The sequence below is a fragment of the Aedes aegypti genome, chromosome 3 (genome assembly GCF_002204515.2).
Source record: "Aedes aegypti strain LVP_AGWG chromosome 3, AaegL5.0 Primary Assembly, whole genome shotgun sequence".
NCBI classification, from domain to species: Eukaryota; Metazoa; Arthropoda; class Insecta; order Diptera; family Culicidae; genus Aedes; species Aedes aegypti.
Window position 1 is genome coordinate 104,390,403 of NC_035109.1, and position 6,736 is coordinate 104,397,138.

The window sequence follows — 6,736 nt, forward strand, 5'->3', positions numbered from 1 at the left end:
GCCGGGAAAGATGATATTTTCCCAGCCTTACTGCAACAAGGAAAAGAGACGCTTTGTCCGCTCTTAACCGAAATATTCAAAGCAAGTGTTGCGCTTTCATATATTCCAAAAGCGTGGCAAAAGGTTCGAGTTGTCTTCATTCCAAAAGCTGGAAGAAAGGATAAAACAACTCCCAAAGCCTTTAGACCTATAAGCCTTTCCTCTGTTCTTTTAAAGACAATGGAAAAAATAATTGATGACTTCCCAAGTAACCATGGAGCATTATATAATTGCATATATAATGCAGCTGCATTGCCGTAAGCCTACCATTAAAGTAGTTTAAAAGTGGAAAAGGGCACTTTTACAGTTAAATTAATGCAAAAAGGACGATAAAGCAATGAAGCAACTTATAAAGTAATATTAATGCAGCAGTACAATTTATAAAGTCTCGCGTAACATTACTAAAGGACCTATCTAACATTGAGAGGCTCTCTTTGTTTACTTTCTCTTTCATTAATAACTGAGTCACATTAATCTCATCTATTGCGTTTTTTGTATGAAACGCTAGTCAAGGAAATTGACTTTCGATCTATAGTGAAAAACTTCCCATAATCTTTAGTGTTCCACTGTTATAATCGAAAGAGAACGAGAGAGGAGAGAATCTCTCATTTGTACATAGGTCCTTTAGTAATGTTACGCGAGAAGTGATGTTAGTGCATTGATACATTTGTAATGTAGGGTTAATGGTTTATTGCTTGACAGCTCTTGAAATTTGTTGAATAAAAGCAATGTTGCATCAATGGTGTTGATATGCAGTAGAATACGTGCAATGTTATAATGCTTGTGGTTACTTGGGTTCATCAAGTCAACAAGTTTAATAGAAATGCCTCTTTGTAAATACCAATTTGCGTATCAATCAGGTAAATCTACCATTACGGCGCTGCAGTCGCTGGTAAATAAAATCGAGAAATCTCTTGAAGCCAAAGAAATAGCCGTGGTTGCTTTTCTCGATATTGAAGGAGCATTCGATAATGCATCCTATAGCTCTATGAGTTCAGCCATGGAAGCAAGGGGCTTGGATAAAAGTGTTATCGAATGGGTTATGACCATGCTCAAGGGTCGCACAATTTCTGCTGATCTAGGAGGTGCGCAAATATCTATAAGATCTACGAAGGGATGTCCTCAAGGAGGAGTGTTATCGCCCTTACTGTGGTCTCTTGTAGTAGACGAACTCCTTAGAAATTTAATAGATCAAGGTTTTGAGGTAATTGGATATGCCGACGATGTGGCCATCTTAGTTCGTGGAAAGTTTGATAACACGATTTCCGATCGGTTGCAAACTGCGTTAAACATTACTCTCAAATGGTGTAGGAAAGAGGGGTTAAACGTAAACCCTTCAAAAACTACTATCGTGCCTTTTACCAGAAGGAAAAAGGTAAAGCTTATACAGCCTTCTTTGAATGGAGTTCAAATTCAATTTTCGGAAGAAGTTAAACACCTTGGTGTTACTTTGGATAAGAAATTGAACTGGAACTCTCATCTGAGCAAGGTCATAAGTAAGGGTACTAATGCCCTATGGGTCTGCAATAAAGCCCTAGGAAAAACTTGGAGACTGCGACCTAATATGGTAAACTGGATTTATTCAGCAATAGTCCGACCAAAAATTAGTTATGCTTCACTGGTATGGTGGCCCAAGACAAATGAGGTAACCGCTCAGAAGAAGCTGGCTAAGTTGCAGAGACTTGCTTGTATATCAATGACAGGGGCAATGAAAAGTACACCATCGGTTGCCTTGGATGCCCTTCTTAATATACTGCCTTTGCATCAATTCATTAAACTGCAAGCTGCAAAAAATGCCTTGCAGTTTATTCGTTATAATAAAATACTAGATGGTGATTTGATTGGTCACATGAAAATCATCAAGGAATTCAATTTGAATTCAGATAACAAAACAATAGAAGATTGGATGACAACGAAGACCAACTATGATGTTCCCTTTAAAGTGGTTAAACCAAGCCGCTATACTTGGGATTCTGGTGGGCCAAGTTTACGTGCAGGTTCTATTGTGTTTTATACCGACGGGTCAAAGATGGGCGACAATACCGGAGCTGGAGTTTTCGGCCCTGGTATCAGCAAGGTAATCGCTATGGGGCGCAGTCCCACTGTGTTCCAAGCTAAAATACAAGCCATCATTGACTGTACAAATGTTTGTCTCAAAAGAAACTATAGGTTTGCAAAGATCTGTATTTTCTCAGTCAGTCAAGCAGCTTTGAATGCTCTAAAGGCATTCACATGTAGATCAAAGTTAGTGTGGGAATGCATTCTTTCTTTGAAGCAATTGGCCAGTAGGAACGAAGTTACATTGTACTGGGTGCCCGGCCATTGTGGAATTGAGGGGAATGAAATCGCCGACAATCTGGCAAGACAGGGTGCAGCTTCGAGCTTTGTCGGCCCTGAACCGTTCTGTGGTATTCCTGAGTGCACTCTCAGGATGAAACTGAAAAATTGGGAAATGTCCATGGTAGAATCCAATTGGAACGCCACGGATACATCCAAGCAAGCGAAAAGATTCATAAAACCCAGTCTAGCTAAAGCCCGGGCTATACTGAATCTTAATAAAGGAAATCTTAGGGTAATAACTGGCCTGATGACCGGTCACTGCCCAAGTAGGTATCATCTTAAAAATATAGGAAAAATACAATCCTCTAAGTGTCGTTTTTGTCAAGCTAAAGACGAAACTGCTGAGCATTTGCTCTGCAACTGCGGAGAATTGCTTAATCAAAGAACGTTAACATTTGGAAAAGGGTTATTAGAGCCCTTGGAAATTTGGCAAGGTAGTCCTAATAGGGTAATAGACTTTATAAAACGAGTTGTGCCCAGTTGGGACAGTGTGACACATCAACCAATGTCTATCACATCTCAATTGTGAAAGGATATTTGATGAGCACCAAATAAAATATGGGTCATACCACAATATTCCTAAATAATGGAAGCAGTGGTTAAAAGGCTCTACAGATGAGGGAAAAAAAAGCTCACTGTAGAAAATTACTTGACCATTTCTTCAGCAGAAATGTTCACTTTTCTTGAGCGCAACGGGCATACCTAGCAGGGTTGGGAAAAAATCTGAAATTCATTCTACAGCTGCCAAACAAATCCAATCGCAGTCAGCGAAGCCAGTGAAACTCACGCCCTTCGCTGCTGAAGAGCCTTGAAAATTGCAAAACACCCGTTTCTAAGGGCAACCCAAAATTACTGAAGAAAAATGTTTTACTTCCCGCATGTAGAGCCTTCAATGACACTAACGATTTAGAAAATTCATGCACCCAACATAGGCTACTTAATGAGATTCACGTTTTTGAACTACTGTACTGCCGTGAATCGCAAGTCAGTCCCATCTGCATTTTCGTCAAAATTAAGTTGAGTTCAGTTTTCAACATATTTTCCAATGCTTTTTCAGCTGCCCTAATTAGATAATAAGATTTATTCGAAAAAAGTGGGAAAAAAACAGCAAGTCAAATTGTCCCATAATAAAAAGTAACCGCATATCAGTCCCACTACACATTTCCGCACCGTGTAATACAAAAATGAACTATGTTCTGATCATTTTTATATTTTTCTCAGAAAGATATCGTAGTGAAAAGCAATTAGTGAAAGCTTCATTAAGATTTGAACATGTTCCAATCCTCTGGAATTTTTTGAATATTCGTATGGAAAACGAGTTTGGAAACTTCACACCCCATTTTCTCAATGCCTATTTTTACCACGGAGAAGAAAAGAATTGTCCAGTCAATCATATTTGCTGGTAGATCAATCATATTTTACATTGAATTTCAGTCAACCTTAATGTATGGTTGATTCAACAATATCTATGGTTGGTTTAACTATTTGATATGATCGATTCAACTACACAAAATAATTGAATCAACCATAGATATGATTGACTCAATATTAATATACAATCATGACAATGGTATTATTGTTGATGTTGTGTTGTCAAAACCGATACGAATCTTCTTTATCGACATTGCAAAAAGGCGACAAAACGTAAATAAATATGGGAGCAGGAATACAAACCTCTATATTGAGAGAGAGACAGAGCGCACTAACTTACATCTACTCCAACATCTCTTATTGGCAATCTGCGGTTTTTTGCAGTACAGCTCATAACGTTTCTAGGTAATAATTTGCGGAGAGCTGATTCAACAATAATATAATTGAAATATTCATGTGATGGAGACAGAAACAAAAGCAAAAAAGATTGGGCAAACCAATAGAATTATTAGTAGTAGAACGCTCACAAAACTGAATTAGTTTATTTTCACCTTTAACTGTATCTTTTCATTGTTTGTTCGATGCCATATTGTAGTGGATGATTTTAAAATTCATTTGACACTTTGAGGACCGGTACTCAAGCTGTCAGCGCGTGGCAAACTAGATGTTGGTAACACGAACAGTAGCGACATTAGCGTTCTTAGGTTAATGCTTCTACTGGCAAACCATACTGTCAGTTTAGAAGCACCGATAATATGCTTGTAACAATTGTATCCAGGCATGTTAAAGCAACTATCGGAAAAGTTATGTCAATCATGCAAGAATTTTCTGCGTGTAATACCAAATGTGTCAGATTGGTATGGTAGAAACCATGGGGAAGTGAACTTCCACCTGACGCAGTTTCTGTCAGGACATGGTTGCTATAGACAGTACCTGCATAGGTTCGGGCACTCAGAATCTCCTGCGTGCCCCAATTGTGCTTTTTTTTTTTTTTTTTGTTTTTTACAAGGGGGAAATCTGCAAACAGATCCTCTGAGAAGATAACTCAGGGAATGCGGGGATGACGCACCAACGACGACCCGCTAAAACCAGCCTAAGCACTGTGCATGAGCAATTCATTTAGAATTGCTCAAGTGGTGAACAGTGCATCGACATGACCCTTGGACTCAGACCCTCATCTCCCCGGAACCACCTTACGGTATTTCTTCGGGAAGGGACCAGTGCATATAGCACAACACGTGTAGCAGAAGTAGCCTAGGCAAACTGCTTCTCCTAGCCGACTTAAACAATGTTACAAGGGACCAGCCTCGGTAGGGCTAATCCTCTGCAGCCAACTCTTGGTCGGCGCGCCATAGACGCTGCAATTCTAACATAATGTGAGTGACAGCCGTAGTTACTGCATTCCAGCACTCGGCATCCGCACACATTCTCTCTATAATATTGTCGGGGGACGTGTCCCCTCCGCATGTAGTGAGCATGCGACCTCTCACAACAATGAAACGGGGGCAATCGAACACGACATGCTCCACTGTTTCCTCTACACCAGCACAATTGGGGCACGCAGGAGATTCTGAGTGCCCGAACCTATGCAGGTACTGTCTATAGCAACCATGTCCTGACAGAAACTGCGTCAGGTGGAAGTTCACTTCCCCATGGCTTCTACCATACCAATCTGCCACATTTGGTATTAGTTGATGGGTCCATCTACCCTTAGTGGAGTTATCCCATTCCTGCTGCCAGCTTCTGAGCGTTTCCTCTTTACACGTGTCGCGGACTCCTCTGGTACCCCTTTGGTTGAAGCATTGAACATCTTCCTTGATGATGAGCCCGATGGGCGTCATCCCGGCTATGATGCACACGGCCTCTTTAGATACCGTCCGGTATGCACTTGCTACTCTTAAGCACATTATCCTGTACGTGCTTTCCAACCGCTTTAGGTTTCTGTTCGTTCTAAGCGCTTTTGACCAGATTGGTCCTCCATACCTTAGTATGGATAGCGCCACGCTTGCCAGCAGCTTGCGTTTGCTGGCAATTACAGCAGAGCTGTTAGACATCATCCTCGAAAGCGCCGCTATAGCCGTAGATGCCCTTTTACAGGCATATTCAACGTGGCTAGCGAAGCTCAGCTTGTCATCAATCATTACCCCAAGATGCCTAAGAGATCGCTTGGACTCTATGGTGCAATCACCTACCGAGATAAGCGCCCGTTGCTCGGACTTGCGGTTGTTGACCACCACCACCTCAGTCTTGTGACGGGCCAGTCCTAGTTTCCTAGACTTCATCCATTCCTCAACCAGGGAAATAGAGTGCGCTGCTGTCAACTCTACATCCTCCATCGATTCACCATAGACCACTAGGGTGATATCGTCGGCGAAGCCAACAATCTTAACACCCGTCGGAAGGGGCAGCCTCAGTACGTCATCGTACATCGCATTCCATAACAGCGGGCCCAGGATTGAACCTTGAGGTACTCCCGCGGTAATTCGAACGCTTTTCTGCCCCTCCTCTGTGTCATACAGTAGAATCCTACCATCAAAATAGCTTTCTAGAAGCTTACACAACTGCACCGGTACCTTGAGGCGGTGAAGCGCGTGTGCTATTGCTTCCCAGCTTGCGCTGTTGAACGCATTCTTCACATCCAGAGTGACAACCGCGCAGTAACGGATGCCGCTCCTTTTATGCTCGATTGCCACCTCAGCTGTTTGAACGACCGACTGGATGGCGTCCAGAGTAGATTTACCTTTTCTGAATCCAAACTGGTTGTTGGACAGGCCGTCCGCACTCTCCGTATACGGTACTAGTCTGTTGAGAATCTACCTCTCCAATAACTTGCCCGTCGTATCTAGTAGACAGATAGGTCTATACGCCGACGGGTCACCTGGTGGTTTCCTCGCCTTTGGTAGTAGCACCAATTTCTGTCGCTTCCATACATCCGGGAAGATTCCTTGATCAATGCAGCGTTGCATCGTGGTTCTGAACATGTCCG